The 16,296-nt window shown below is 46.1% G+C and overlaps 1 protein-coding gene across 6 annotated transcripts in view; it reads left to right on the forward strand.

Annotated features, from left to right (window-relative positions):
- The window catches only part of LOC139054438 (WW domain-containing adapter protein with coiled-coil-like), a 436,373-nt gene that overhangs the window by 351,591 nt on the left and 68,486 nt on the right, over positions 1-16,296 (forward strand). The gene's annotated exons all lie outside the window — the stretch shown is intronic.

The raw sequence follows: 16,296 nt of genomic DNA on the forward strand, positions 1-16,296 counted from the left end.
ATATTGTGGCAATAAAGCTGTCTTTTATAACTTGTAGCACTGCCAGTGCATTGAAATGACCAGTTGAAAATGGAATAGCCAGACTATGCATTTCATTATCTTGCTTTAGCTTCATGCAGATAAATTTGCATAGTATTTCATACCTGGCAGCTCTCCCAAATTTTTAATAAATCCTACAAATTTTAACTCGTTTTACGATTTTACAAATGTTGCATCAAGTTTTAGTTTAGTTCGCGAAAAGCTTTAAAGTTGAAAGGATAAGGTGATGCAAGATCACAAAAAAAAACGTATATGCGTACAAGAAAGAAGTGTGTCGGCCTTTTGTGGCAACACTGTAGTCGCCATATACTAGAGAGGTACCTGCTTCGAGCAAGCTTATTCAGAGAAGTTCCCAAAGCAGGCAAAATAGGCAACAACAAAGTTACTGAAAATGTCAGTGTGATCTAAAAACTATGTGTTGCTTGTCAGTCTAAAGGTAGATGAGCTATAATAAAGTGCATGTGTATCTCATAAAGGTGTGTGCTCAGAGCAAACTTTAATAAAAGGCTTGCTTTCACCCCTCTTCCTTGCAATGTTCACTGGTTGGCAGGTATGATTCTCTATAGTGTTGGTTAGAGTAGGTGCTTGAAACACTTATTGTTGAATTTTGACAGTGTAGACTGTGGTAATGAAAATGTTGTGGCAGGCAAGTTCACATTTTGTACTTGTAAACTGCAGAACAAAGAAACCACAAAGGATGTAAGTGAAGATGGACAGAAGTACTTACTACCGTATTTACACAATTGTAAGTCGACCTCCCCATATCACATGACAGGAAAAAAAAAGAGAGCATACCCGAGGGCACATTCGGTAACGAAAATTTATTAGTAGCTGACATGGCCACTGGACTACTCGTCTTCACTAGTGCTGCCATCGTCATCGTTGCTACGGTCCCACAGCACGTCGTGGTCCAGCGAAATTTCACATTTGGCAAACGACTGCACCACGACATCTTATGGAACAGCAGCCCACGCCGAATGCACCCAACCACACACAACCGTCAGGGAGGCTCTTTTGACAGGTCCGGTTGGCGTAATTTCGCGGTCTTCTGCCGCCAGCCACTCATTGTACTCACAGCGGAGCAGGTCCTTAAAAGGCAAAGGTCCGCTCTTGTTTCATGACCATGTCGCACTTCACTGGCAGGCACCGATCACGCATTTCAGTGACCTACGCCGCAAGCTTAGCCTGCAGCTCCGGAAAGTGTCCAGACTTCGGCATGTGGGAAATTTTTCACTTGCCGTCACAGGTGAAAATTTCGCTTCGTTGCAGTCGCCACTCTCGCACCATCGGTTCAGAAACATCGAACTTGCGGCCCGCTGCCCAGTGATTTGTTTCTTCGGGGTAAAGGATGGCAGCCCTCTTGAACGCTGCTGTGAACGAGTGCCGAATGATTAGTGCGCCTATAGTACTCATGACGACTAAGGATGCATAGAAGTAGCATGTAGCCCGCAGTCAAGTGGAACGCGTCAAACCAATGCCTTTCATCAAACTATAGAGAAAGCTTAGTGCAACAGGGGAAGAGAAACCCGCCAGCGGTGTCTACTACTACTGATACTTTCCGCAAGCGCTGCCGCTCTGAGGGTGCCACCGCGAATGGGAATAGCGGCGCTTCCATCAACTATCGACATCCCCCCATAAAGCGGGAGACACACGATCCGATCCGGCGTCCGACGCACCGGAACGGCAGCCGGAATCGAGGTGTTTTGCTGTGCCGAAGCGCCGGATTGGACGTCTGGCGTGCGACAAACCGGGCAGACTTTCATCGTCCGACGCGTCCGACAACCGCACTGTCATTTGGCCACAGCCAATGACAGTGCGGCTGGCATGTGACGTTCTCTGACATTCCCTCCACGGAGGCGGCGCTGGCTGGCCGGTTTCTCGCCGTCTTTTTTATTTTCCTTGCCTGCTGCAGTTTGTTTCCGACACGAAATAGTTACCAGTTCTGTAAAATTATCTCAAACGTGTGCCTGTTATGCAAAGCAGTGCCTAGTACACTAGCACCAAGCTACTGGCGAGATCGGGAGCCGCGACGCAAGGGCATTTCGCAGGCAGACAACACACACCGACCGTCTGAGCGAGGCTGCTCGCTTCGATTGCACGTTTGCCCTTGGCAACGACTGCGTCGAGTAAACCAATTGTATTTAATTATGGGTGACCTAAATGTACAGTGTTAATTGTTTCGGCAAATATAAGCACTCTTCGACGAGCTCGGGCTGGATCGCAAGCGCCGTCGGCCGCAGCTTCCGCATACCGGCCCTATTGCTGGCTGTTAGCGGAGCCGTCAGTGGACAACGCGCCGTCGTGAAGTGTTCTGTCACTCGCAGGGGCATAATTTTATTGACAGTGTTCGTGTAAGGCAAAGCAGTGTTGTGCAGAGTTGTTTATATTGCGTTTCTCTACGTGGATACGAAGTCAAGCCAGGGGGCTGGATCTGGGCGAAGCCTACGTGGCGCTCAATCTTTCGGATGCACACACCGTGTGCCCCGAATCATCGCATGACGAATGCCGGAGCATTCGGCACCGCATGTCGGATTGGACGCCGAATCGTACCGTGTCTCTCCAGCTTAAGCGTTGCATGCACTCATGCGTGCACTGTAAAACTCTCAAAAATGTTGAAAAACCCTTCCAAAAAGCGAACAAATACATGGGATAGCGAAAAGCCATGGGTAGGGCCATAGAGCAAACATAAAATTGTAACTACGTTGTAGCTTCCGTTGGTCTCACTTTTTTGGCGGTGCCATGTTTTGGTTTCGATTGTAAGTCGACCCCCCCACTTCAGATTTTCAAATTTTAAAAAAGTAGTCGACTTACAATCGTGTAAATACAGTATTAGCTGAGTGGGTTTGCTTTTAGATATGGTTTGGGAATAACAAGGGAATGCAAACAACAGAACTTCGCCTATATTAATTGTGCAGCATGGCATGTCTGTAACTTCTTAAATGGTCATCTACCACCTTGTTTCTTGAGAGCAATCCCATGCACACCAGAGGGCAGTTACATTCTTTGCCGTGTCCGGTGGGAGAGGGGAATGTTACTTGTGTTCATATTGTCATGGTGCTTCAGGTTGCACCTTCTGTGTTATCAATATGGCAAATAAACTTGAACATTTCACAGGCAAATGTTCCAGCAAGCAGCCCACAATCTTGCTCAAAATGTAGCATGCTTTAAGCAAGACTAAGCACAGTTGCTACCAGGTGGTCTTATTTAAATGTCGTCTAAGCAATGCCTCCAGCAAAAGTGGAAATCTTGATGAAATTATACATACTTGTTCAGTTTTCCATGCTAATTTCAACCTTTCTTTATTTCCTTGTATAGGCCATTTATTTTCTGAGATAATTAAAAATCACATACCATTGTTTCAGGCATGAGAAAATGGCGAAATAACAATTTAATTTTAATGCATGGGTCAATGGCCCGAAATGTGAAGAATGCAATGAAGCTAGCATTCTTTTAAAAGTAGTCTATATAAGTGCCATTATAATACTCTGAACTTCACTTGTTGCAGTGTGGAAACAAACTATCAAGAGAGTGAGCAAAATAATTAATATTAGAAGCCACCATTTAAAAGTCTGCTTGCAACCATACAACTTATCATACATGCATCTTTCTACTGCAAAAAAGAAATTTTAATGCAAAAGCATTATATGGCTCATGAGGCAGAAAATCTGGCGTTGGCGGGGCCAAAGTCATCGAACCCTTGACCTTAGGTGGAAGTCAAATCCAGGACCTTTGGTTTAAGGTGAAGTTAATTAAGGCACAGTTAATTAAAATAGAGTTAAATAAGGCACTTGAACTCATGACCTTTGGTGTTAATTAAAGGGCCCCTGACCAGGTCTGGTCATTTTGAGCTGAGAAGCGCAGAGCATAGAATGTGCGCTAACAATCGTGTTTGCAAAGAATTACATCGCTACGCGCCATGGAAAGGTTTGAAATTTCAATCCAAACGCCGTTTTCCCCTTCCCTCGCGGCGACCACGCGCCAACCGGATGGTGACGTAGTCGTGTCCGCATTGTGACGTTGCTCGTGGTGACACGCGACTTCGAGAATTATTTGAGGCAACATCTGTTATTTGTGTGATCTGTTGTTGACAAATTGAAGTTTAGAGAAATAATAAAACACACAGATGGAATGTCTGCGTGTTTTACTTCGCACCAAAGCAAGAGAGATGTACTTCCGCTTCGTCTGCTTGTTCCCCCGGTCGTGCAGTCACGTGCGTAGGTACCGAAACTATGTCATTTTCTACCGTGTTCCAGCGCATGATCATGCTCTGTGAACAGCTTGTTCTGCCTCAGTATTCGTGTAGCACTGAATTATACCTCTATTCATGTGTCCTTATGCACAGTGCGCAAAATCGTGCGCGACGCCGTCAGCAGAAGTACGCAGCACCGGAAAAAAGGAAAGCGAGGAGAAAAGAAAAATGAAAGCGGGGCCGTGACGTGTGCGTCACGCAATCCTCGAGGTCTGGTATGAGAGAATTCAGGGAAGGAAATTCGCTTGTGGAGGCTAGACAGGGCGAGTGGGGAGAGTGTCTCGCTACGTACTGGAGCTCGCCTTCTGAAATCATGGGTTTGCGACACTGAAATACTTCTATCTCAGCTATTAATGAGCCGATTTGAAAAATTTTTTTCTGGCAGAATGATTCCTAGAGGACACATGTAACGACTTCCAACATATAACCAACATTTGCTATGAGGCCTGGTGAGGGGCCCTTTAAGGTGGCGTTAATTATGGCAGAGTTAATGAACCCTTTCCCTACATAGTTTTTTTAGCGTGAATAATATAAAAATACCATTTTTTTATTTGCCTAATTAATTCTACGTTTCTTGAAACAAAAAAACCCTCAAAGGCACTTTATTTGTAAAGTACATGCAAAATACTTTTTTTTAATATGGAGAATGGATTGGCTTCACTGCACTGCACAGCAAAGAGTCTCCAAGTTTCTGTAGTCCTCGGTGCAAGAAGTGTCTCTTTGCAATTTCAAATACAATACTGTGACAAGCGGAGCTCGTACTTGTGGCAAGGGATATCAGATCCTTAAATTGAAGACTTGGTGTTCTACATATCAAAGCACAGAATAGTGCAGACACATCGAAACGCTGTTGTCATCCGAACCCAATGATTCAGGGAAGATATGCTGCTCAATATCGTTGCTGCCACTCTCGAAGGAGAACCAAACTACTTCTTCACTGTCCAAGTCCAACAACACCTCCGCAAACAAGCATCATTCTTTTTTTTTTTTTTTCCTGAAGCGCAGTCATTGCCCACACGCGCATGCGCAGAGATGGATGCTATTTTTAAATCGAAGTTGCCAGCATCAAAACATTTCTCCATCAAAATGCAAGTTTTTAGTCCGTCTTTAATTTTTTTATTGCGCCATCTACTGAAGTCAAAGAGAACTAAGCAAAATTTATCAAGGTAGCTCGACTGCGGCAGCCACAAACGCTTGTTTCAGCGTGGGCAAGCCCAGCTCATCTTCGGTGGGAACAGTACAAACCGCGTGGACTAACTCAGTTCGTCTACAGTAGGCAAAGAGTTAGGGTGCACGTACCCACGACCTTTGTTGGGAGTCGGACCCTCAATGTTTGGTGGGATACTTTTGGTTTTAATTAAGGTGAAGTTAATTAAAGGGCCCCGCGCCATTGTAGATTTGCTGCATAGCCAGGGAATTGTACACTTCCAAGAAATTTGCACATGCTCTACACTTATGTGCTCCCTTTAACAGTGGACTGCACTGTACATCACCGCAAAATAATACCGATTCTGCACCACGTTGTTGCACGAAGAAACATTTGTACAAGGCCTGTCCGACAGGTATCGAACCATGTTCCCGGAAAAATATAAGCATCGCCTGGAGTTTTCGTCTTCCTAATCCCTTTCAAAGTTGCTTTCTCCTGCTTCTATACGCGGAGTTCCGCACACTTTCTGCTTCTTGAAAGTCCTGGAAGCCCCTTCTCAGGAAATTATGCTACAGCAGCCGTCAGGTTTCATTTGATGTACTCTTAGGTTCAAAAGTAACTTCTTTCAAGTGATATCAGAATTCCTAAGTGTAGTCGACTTCTGTTAAGTCGACCCTGACAAGACCAACGAAATAGATGCAATTATCCGGTGGGTTAAATATAGGAAGAGGTAGAAAAACACGCCAAAACACACCGCTAAATTATTTTGTAGTACTTGCCTGATTACAGCAAACGTGCACCCACATTGTACTGGTTGAAAGTAGAAAACTAATGTAAAAATGAGCAATTATGGCCGAACTCCACATCCAGAAACATTCCCTTGAATTTAGAATTCGTGCCAGCGACACTTGAAGGTTGTGGCAACTCGCGCTTCTGCTGCTTGGCAAAGTCATTGGCCGCATTCTCCACTTTCGCACGGACACGTTATTGGTTATACGGTGAAACCTCGTTAAACCGTAGTTGGCCGGAGCTCGGAAAAAGTACCTACTAAGCGGTAGTACTGTTTAACCGAAATAGCATGAGATCGCCCACTTACCTGTCGAAAACGGAACACAGAACTCGGAGAGAGTGCGACGAAAGGGGGAAAAAAAACATGCAGTGTTTATTCACTTCGCGCAACAAAAGTGTTATTTTCATTTGATGCCATGGCGGCCCAGGAACACAACAGCAGCCTCAAACTTACTGAAGCTGCGTGCCAGCTTTTCAGCCAGCCCCCTCTACTCGGCAAACACTCGCGTGGCCGATTCCTTGTTGGCGTTACTTTTTTTCCGTGCACGTGCGCAGTAGCGCTGCAGAAGTCGCGGGGGGCCGTTTTCATTGCGGGGTGCTGTTCTCGTCACGACGATTGCATTCGTGAAGCTGGCGTAAGGCGCAGCTTCTGCCACTGTCGGGCCTGAATCGCCAATGCTGTCGCTTTCTGTGTCGTCCTCATCACTGTCGCTAGTCGACACTTCGGCAACAACAGAGGCAATGATGGCGAAAAGTCGAACCTCGTAGCCGACATCTCTTCGTGGTCGCCGCAGTGCTGCTGAGCAACTTCTTCGCATCCCGAATTCCACACACCGTAGTCAACAGCAGATCCCTGTCGCGTGCCAGCGCAGACTTCTTAGTGTCTCGTTCGATAGCATGAACATAGCATGAACGATGTCTATTTTTTTCTTCTATGCTGAGCCCCCGGCCCCTTTTTATCCGAGCTTTGGCACAACACGAGTCCATGATTGCACAACACCACAACGCTGTCTGGCACGGCACCGACATGATGTTGTTGATGTGGCTTCACGCGCAAACTCACAGGGCGCTTGGAGGCCGTTCAGATCACTGAGGCTTGTTCTGCTAGGCTGCCCGATGGAGACGACGCACCGCCGTGTTTGCGCGAGGAAAACTGGAAACACTATGAGTTGACCACTACGTACGCAATAAGCTGGTACGGTTTAGGCGGATACAAAACTCATTATTTTCAATGGCCGCTCAGTCGAGGATTTGACTTTACTACTTTTAAAACGAAACTAGTGCTAGCGGGCATGTTTTAACGAGGTTTTACTGTATTTTGCTCTGTTGCTTGTTTATGAGGGACAGCAACACTGAAGGCTCGTAAGACATCAAGGTACACAACGGTGTTGCATCATCGTCTAGCGAGCCCACGACGCGGCACAAAACGTCAATGGCATCCAAAACTTTCTTCACGGAAAGGAAAGCACGTGATGAGTCGACCTCCGACGATATGTCGTCGTCACTTTGATAATGGATACTTTCCACCAGCTCCTCACCCGAGATATCTTGGCGATGTAGTCGTCCGCATGCAAAAAATCGCAAAGCTGCACATTGTTCGAGTCTGCTCCATTCACGCACAGTGAAACCCAAGCTTTGGCGAGATCAGGCGGGCCCTAAAGCTCTTCCTCTCCACTGTCAGTTTCCGCAGCCTGAACCTCTTTTGTGATCCGGGCCTTGCTGAAGCAGTTCATAATAATGTCTGCACTTTTTTTCCCGTCAGGATGCTTCAAGCATCTGAACTGCTTGAAAGATGTCCACCTTTGTTTCCCACTAAGGACGAATGTTCGGAAGCAGCCTTTGGATTAGTCGACGCCAGTAGGAACACTTAACGCTGTTAATAATTCCTCTGTCAAGGGGCCGAATGAACAAGGTACAGTTCGCAGGTAAAAACTGGAGTTCAATGTTAGACAGCTCGAGGCCTCCACCATGGTGCGCAGTACAGTTGTCTACGAATAGACAAATTCTCCGGCTTTGTTTCTTGATAACTTTGTCGAACTCTCTCAACCAGTCATTAAATATGCCCCATGTCATCTATGATTTCGCATTTGCCTCGTATTTCACAGGCATTCTGTGTGTCTCTTTAAAGCACCTGAGTCGGACGCTTTTGCCGATAACCAGTGGAACTCGCTTGTCGCTTGCATCACTAGTGATGTTTTCTCTGCTTGCCGCCGTGGCAGACATCTTCTTTTAGCGCAAGGGTACGGTTTGGGAGCAACTCGTAAAGGGCCATCTTGTCAGCGTTGTATGTATCACACACGTCGTAACGCTCCAAAATGCCTGGTAGCTTGTGCTCAATCCAAGAAGCGGCATCATCGCTGTCCGCAAAGGAGGACTCACCGCTAATTACTTTGCCGACGATTCCATACCTGCTTTTGAAGCCTTGAAGCCACCCATTAATTGCTTTTAAATCATTGCAGCCCAAGATACAGGCATAACCCCTTGCTTTTTGCTGCAAAACAGCGCCTCTGATAGGAACATTTCGTGCTCTCATGTCCATGAACCAAGTAAACACCACTTTGTCGACATCGGAGTATGTTGATGGCTTCAGCTTCTTCTTGCAGTCGGTAGCCGACTCCACTGCACTGTGAATCGCATCTTTTGCGTTCAGAATTGTAGACAGAAAACTAGCTGGGGTGCCTAATTTGGCAGCTACATCCTTCTTTTTTTCGCCTCCAAAAGAAGCGTCCAAGATGGCCATTTTGTCTTCAAGAGTCAATATTTTACGTTTCTTCTTCGAGGCACACATCCTTGGAATTATACACCGAAGGGACTGGATTTGTGTGCACAAGAGCCGACTCGTACGAGCACGCAGCGTCAAAAAGGAAGAGGCCAAGAGTGACCACGACTCCACGAGACACAAAAAACAGTCCTTTTCTTCTTAGTAGTGTCACCTGGTGTCAGGTTAATGAAGTGAAGTGCAGAGACTTCTGTAGCTACCAAAGAGTGGCGTTGCTGGCAACCTGCAAGCGGCAGCAACGTTACTTAGAACGAGCGGCGGGATGTTTGAAGGGAGGAGGAAATGACATGGGCGCAGCGACGCTTCGCCGTGTTCTCTCATGGGTTGCAGAATCAAGTGTCTTTCCCTTCTTTAGATCACTATCATCAAGGATCGCGTTGCCGGCCGGCTCAAGGGACACAGGGGATGCCTCAATGCATATGTAGCGCCTCTTCACAATCACACTCTTTCTCGGCCAGCTCAAGGACACGGGGTGCTTTACTGGGCGACACGGGCAGGCACAAGCGTCGTCCCTCCCTACTCTCTGTGCCAAGGCACTCTGCGGAAGCCTTGCTGTGGACAGGGCATGTTGCGCCATACTTTCTTGAGTGTTGCGCCGTGCTTCCCTGCGTGTTGCGCCGGCGGCCCTCTGCGGAAGCTTTACACTGTTGCCAGGGCTACTATGTGCGCATGAAGTGCAATGACACCGTTTTGCGCTCTGGCGGTGGCGGGGCAACCGCAGGAAATGCTGCTCACGTTAAAATAACAAAATTTGGGGCAAAATTAGGGCAAAGGTAGTCAGTGAAGGGAATTTGTTATTTCGAGGGTGTTTCCCGCCGCCACTTTGTTACATAGAGATCAGAAATACATGGGCTTCTATGGAGGAACGGCGGGGAATAGAAATACTTAGGAATATCAAAGAATTAGTTGTATGTAGGTTCGTTATAATGAGATCAGTCAAATTCTTCAATATAACTAAAATATTAACTGAGTTTAAATTACCGAGGTTTTACTATACTTCAGTGTGCCACGCCACTTATTCTGCATGCTTGAGAGATGAGCAGCTGAACAGTCATTCAACGGTTCAGTTTGCCAAATTCTTTAGTTACTTTGGACGTTAGTACATTGGTTCTTCCGTTTTTTTTTTTTTTTTTTTTTCCAGCATGTATGACTGAGGTTCAACTGTGTATAAAAGCACATGAAACATATAAGAAAAGGCAAGCACGAAGAGTTTATAAATTACTATATATTGGATGTAGCGTTCCATTGTGACAGTGAGCAAAACGAGAACAAGATAAAAGCGGGAGCCAACATTTCAGCAAGTGAACTTGTTGTACGGAACATTATGCCACCCCAAAAACATGTTTGAATTATGTGATGTGTGTGTGCATGTGTGCGTGCGTGTGTGTGCGCGCGCGCTTGTGTGTGTGTGTGTGTGTGTGTGTGTGTGTGTGTGTGTGTGTGTGTGTGTGTGTGTGTAACCAGTTTGTTCAGACTAATAAAGGCTTGGGTCCCCTCAAAAAAAAAAAAAAAACCCTGGCTACTTGCTTAATGCGCTGTACATAGGTGCATGTTAAGGAATCCCCATGTGGTCAAAATAATTTGGAGACCCCCACTACAGCATGCCTCATAATCAGATCATGGTTTTGGCAAGTGAAACCTCAGAATTTAATTGAGTTTAATTATTTAATTTATGGTTTAATTCATTATCTCATTTGTCTTGACCTTTCTGTTCTAAAGCCGCCGATTTGTTTGCTAACACTAGCCTGAATTCATCTGCTTTTCCCCTGGCTGAGTCAAGGTTGGCCTGTTTCCTAACTTTGCTCTTTCTCTCGAATTGAGAGCAATGGTTGTCCTCACTAACCTATGATCACTGCCCTTTACCCTACATAACACTTCTACATCCTGCACAATGGTGGGGTTGACAAATAGTACGAAATCTATATCATTTGTTGTTTTCTCGTTAGGGCATTTGCAGGTCCACTTTCTGTTATTGTGCTTCCAAAAGAGGGTATTCATTAGAAACGCAATAAACAAAACACCAGCCATTTTGGTCGGCTATCTGTTCGTTGCGGTTTTAATTGAAGTGCTCTCATTTCTGCACCAAATGTGCCAAATTGTGCCAAACAAGATTTCGTGTGCCATCCTGATAAAAAAACGTGATTTTGTGCTGAAGTGCACCAAAATTAGCTATTGCGCAATATGCATGTGGCCGCAGTGGTTTGCAGACATGCATCGTCCACATGGCTTAATAATCTCAACTTCACGTTATCTATACATCGCTGACCAATAATTCGGGCTTGATGGTGATTGCCTAAAAGTCGCAAATGATCAAAAGTCCAAAATATCCTAATATGCCAGAACACAAGTGACATTATCCATGAATGGGTAAAAAAGTGTGCCATATTCTCGGATTACCATTTCAGGGATACAGTCACTTTCATGGGATTTCACGTCGCTAGCATCAGCTGTGTCGGCATTCATGGCACTGTGCCAGGAACGCTATCGCCTGTCAGCATGTCCGGTGCTGGTCATGCAAAATGTCCCCGAAAGGGATTGTCCAAGAATAAAAGCAAAGTTTGTCAATGCGTTTCTGCGCACATGTACGCTTGCCTGTGATCTGGTCAGCACATACTGTGCAATCCACTTATAATGGTACCACATATAACGATATATCAGATACAGTCGCCGACTGATTTTTCGAACTCCAAAAATTCGGGCATGCTCGATTATTCGGTTTGCTTCTCCCCGTAGACCATAATGTCTAACAACTGCCGAAAGTTCGGACACCTTGCAACCTCTCGTCTGATTTTTCGGACACTCCTTGAGCCAACTCGATTGAGAGCACCATGCACCGACTCTGACTGGTGCATGGTTCGACTTGCTGAACGCCATTTTTGTTTTGAACGGTGCCTCCTTGTTGCCCCACAAAGTGGCGCTACTGTAAATCCTCGCTCATCATCATCGTTTCTGCCTGGTTTGTAGCTACAGCAGTTCCGGTCTCAGCTTAGTAAGCCATGTCAAGACAATCCAGCAGCTTATTTGTTTCTTTCTTCGTGCATGGCGCTGCAAGTAGGCCACGTTTTTCGTTTGTGCGACTGGTTTCAGCTTGACGGCGTGGTGATGTTTGCTTTGTGTGCTGTGTCGAGGTTGCGGTGATCTAACGCAGCATACGGAAACATCACGTCAAGTGTCTAATGGCGCCGACAGTGCCCGCGCAGACTGCGCTGGGGAATGCCGGCAAGTGGGTGCCGGGAAGCCTATGATTTGTTGCCTTCCGATGTGTTCCCTATTGACGCCGAAAATGTTCTGCCCAGACCAGCGCAGTGGTTTCATTGCGAACACTGTCTCATTTGACAGTTTCACAGGTGCTGACACTGCTGTACTGACATGCGCAGAACTCGACGATGGCGAGATCATTCATCAGGTTTCTGCTGCACCGCCAGACGATGACTCCGAGTCAGAAGATGATGCACCATGTGCTACGCTGCCATTGCATGTGGAGCGTGTACAAGACTGCTTTCAGCCACCTATAGTGACCGTACGACCCTCTCCAAGATTCAGGCTTATCTGATTGCGCGTAAACAGAACAGCGTGGAATGGAGCATTCACGATTTCTTCAAGCCTACTGCCGAGCCCGAATAAATGTGTGGAAATAAAGGATTTCCTTTTTTTTTTTTTCTCTTAATCTGCTTTTTCGGACACCTGTTTATTCGGACATTTCCGCAGTCCCCGTGAGGTCCGAATAAATGGTTGACGACTGTATATCAATGAGTCGACTTCAGAGTATCAACTTACGCATTAGGGCTATGAGAAAAAAAAAACATATATAAGGATATATTATTCACCGCTAATCGGTTATAACGATAGAAATTCTGCCTTTTGGGCGGCATTTTCGTTGCTAAGTGCCCCTTAACCGAGATAGGGTAAAAAGTTTGCATGCGCGAGTTCGTATCAGCCGTCATTACTGTGCAACGTGTCCCGCCAGGGCTGCAAGTAGGCCACGTCAGAGCCTCGCAAGTTGACGCAGCGTGTCACAAGAAGATAGTGCCAGCTTTTTTTGCACGTCTGTATCGGCGACGAGCATCCAGAGAGGCAAAAAAAAAAAAAAAGTGAACCGTGCTGGTGCTTTTTTTCTTAGATATCCTTCTCTTCCTCAGCGAGCGCGGAAATGCGCCACGGAAGCAGCGGTAGGTGTGCCGACAAAATGCACAGCTGTGTCGCTCGTCAAAGTTGGTGCTCGTCTCTATTTCTGGTGCGCATCTCGACCATGGCTGCTCATGGCTGGAAGCGCGGCTGCGCGGATATGCAGCGGCGCACCCTGCTTTAGAGGTAATCTGCCGCATGTGCAAAGAGTGGGCGTGCCAAGTCTGCGTCCTTTTATACGCACAACCCTTCCTAATGCAGCACCATTTAAGCTGTCTTGCCGCTCGTAGAGTATTGGAGGTTGCATAATCTCAAGTTTCGGTGGCCCGTTGGAGCGAGAGACAGACAAAGCATTCGCTCCCCGCTGCCGGCGCTTTTCCTGCTAGCGTCGTCCCAGTGCAGTCTACGCTATCAGCCATGGAGTAGAATGCATATGAAAGTGTGGCTGGCTTTGCTTAATTCATAGTACCGAAAAAATATAGTCGATGTACATAGCTTGAAACCGTATCATTCACCGCCGACTCCCAAATTTATCAAAATGAATTCTTTTCTCATTCAAATTTGATATTTTTCAATTGCCCGATAATTAAGAAAATTCTGTGGCCTCTTTTTGTGTAAGAAAAATTGATCGGCGACTGTAATTATTTGCATAAAAAGTTGAATTTCAATACAACGAAATTTTTATATAACGGAGCAAATTGACGATTTTACTGATTTGGTTAAATCGAGGTTTAGCTGTATAAATAAACGTTTAATTTTTCAGAACCTACTTTCTACTTCAATTTTTTATTGTAAGGGGCAAATGTGGTTTCGAAGCTATATAGGTATATTCGGCAGCTTTTTTTTTTTTTTTTAAGGCAGTTTACATATAGTGATGATCGGTTATAACGATCGGATTTTTTATTCCTCTTGATGTCGTTATAAGTGGACTGCACTGTATTTCTATCATTGCCGTGCTGTCGCCACAGATAGACACATTCAATGCATGCACTGAATATTCAACCCCTGGCAACATAACAGGACTGCGATTTTGCATCAATGCCTTTTCCAGTGCCACTCCTTTTTGCACTTCGTCAGCGGCAAGAGTGGTGTTGTGCCTGCGTTATCAATATTATCAGTCGGCCGTGCACGGTGGCTGAAAAGGGCGGCAGATAGAATGTAGCAGAATGCATCGCTATAACATTGCGGCGCAGAAGTCGACCATGCTATCACTGCTGAATGACACTGAGCCGGAGTTGGCACCACTTAAACAACCCGAAGTCGCCGAGGCCGTGCTACTATTTCACACGTGAATGAACAAATGTTGGGCGCATGGAACCAACACCGCAGGGCTTGGAATGGCTTGCCTGGGTTTACTAGTTTTGGTTTCTAGGAGATGTCGGCAACATGGCCGGTGACCATGCTGTGGCGATGTGAGCAATGTATCAAAGCCAAAATACCTCTATTTCCACTGAACTTGGCGGTGAAATTGGCATGCAGTCATACAGGCGGAGTCCAAATTATTAAACAGCTTGCCTTAAGGTATCTGAAATTTCAGTCGTACTTATACGTTAAATTTATTACCATACCATACCCGCTTGAACCATTATTACCATACCAAACCATACCCGCTTGAACAGTAGTTTTGTTTTAAATGTAGTATACTGAAATCTCCGACTGAGCAGCCATTGAACATAATGTGTTTTGTATCTGCATAAACCGTACCAGCTTATTGCGTACGTATCGGTTAACACGTAGTGTTTTCACTTCTCGTCGCGCAAACATGGCGTTGCGTCGTCTCCATCCGGCGGCCCCGCAGAACAACAAGCCTCAGAGATCGGAACAACGGCCTCCAAGCGCCCTGTGCGTTTGCGCGTGAAGCCACGTCAACATCAACATCATTTCGGCGCCGTGCCAGAGAGCGTGACAGCGTTGTGGAATTTCTTTAAATATGGTTGTGGCGTCGTGCAACCAAGGACTCGCGTCATGCCGAAGCTTGGATAAAAAAGACGCCGGATGCTCAGCATAGAAGAAAAATTAGACATTGTTCGTGCCATGTTCGTGCTATCGAACGCAACACCAAGAAGTCGGCGCTGGCACGCAACAGGGATCTGCTGTTGACTACGGTGTGTAGCATTTGGAGTGCGAAGAAGTTGCTCGGCAGCACGCTGTGACCGCAAAGAGATGTCGGCTACGAGGTTCAACTTTTCGCCATCGTTGCCTCTGTCGTTGCCGAAGTGTCGACTAGCGACAGTGATGAGGACGACACAGAAAGTGACAGCACGGGCGATTCAGGCCCAACAGTGGCAGAAGCTGCACGTTAAGTCAGCGTCATGAGTGCAATCGTCGCGACGAGAACAGCACCCCACAATGAAAACGGCGCCCCGCGACTTCTGCAGTGCTGTCGCGCACGTGCACGGAGAATACGTAATGCCAACAAGGAATCTGCCATGCGAGTGTTTCCCGAGAAGAGGGGGCTGCCTGAAAAGCTGGCTCGCAGCTTCAGTAAGGTTGAGGCCGCTGTCGTCGCTGCTAGGCCGCCACGGCATCAAACAAAAATAACACTTTTGTTGCACGAAGTGAATAAATACTGCAAGTTTTTTTTCTCCTTTCATCGCACTTTCTCTGAGTTCCGTTTTTGACAGGTAAGTCGGCGATGTCATGCTATTTCGGTTAAGCAGTACTACCGTTTAGTATGTACTTTTTCCGAGCTCCGGTCAACTATAGTTTAATGAGGTTTCATTGTAGTCTGAATGATCAAGCTTGTCTAAACTCTTGGTGTCCAAATAATTGGTTGGCGCCAGTTGTAAAGCAGCCAGTAGAGGCTTCATCTTGCAGACCATTTCAATGGTGTGCTTTTCTGAGATGATCTGCAAAGTGCCTGGTGCCTAAAGCAATGGTTGAGCGATACCAGGGGCTCATCAAGGCTCGCTCAGAAGAGCATTGATGGCATTGAGTCTGGCCGGGTGTTTCTGACTGATGCTTAAAAAATTGCCCAAGTTGGCAGCTGTCAATAGAAAAATTCATAAGACGCTAAAGGCAATGTCTGAGCAGCCTCACTCCATTTGAAATAGACTAATTACAACACGCTGTGTGAACAGGTTTGTTGCTTTCATTTAAATTGAAGGGATACTCAAATTTAGGTTTCCTTTTGGTCTACTTAGAGACAGAGCAACATTGTTTTACTGC

This window comes from Dermacentor albipictus, chromosome 1 (genome assembly GCF_038994185.2).
Source record: "Dermacentor albipictus isolate Rhodes 1998 colony chromosome 1, USDA_Dalb.pri_finalv2, whole genome shotgun sequence".
Taxonomy (NCBI): domain Eukaryota; kingdom Metazoa; phylum Arthropoda; class Arachnida; order Ixodida; family Ixodidae; genus Dermacentor; species Dermacentor albipictus.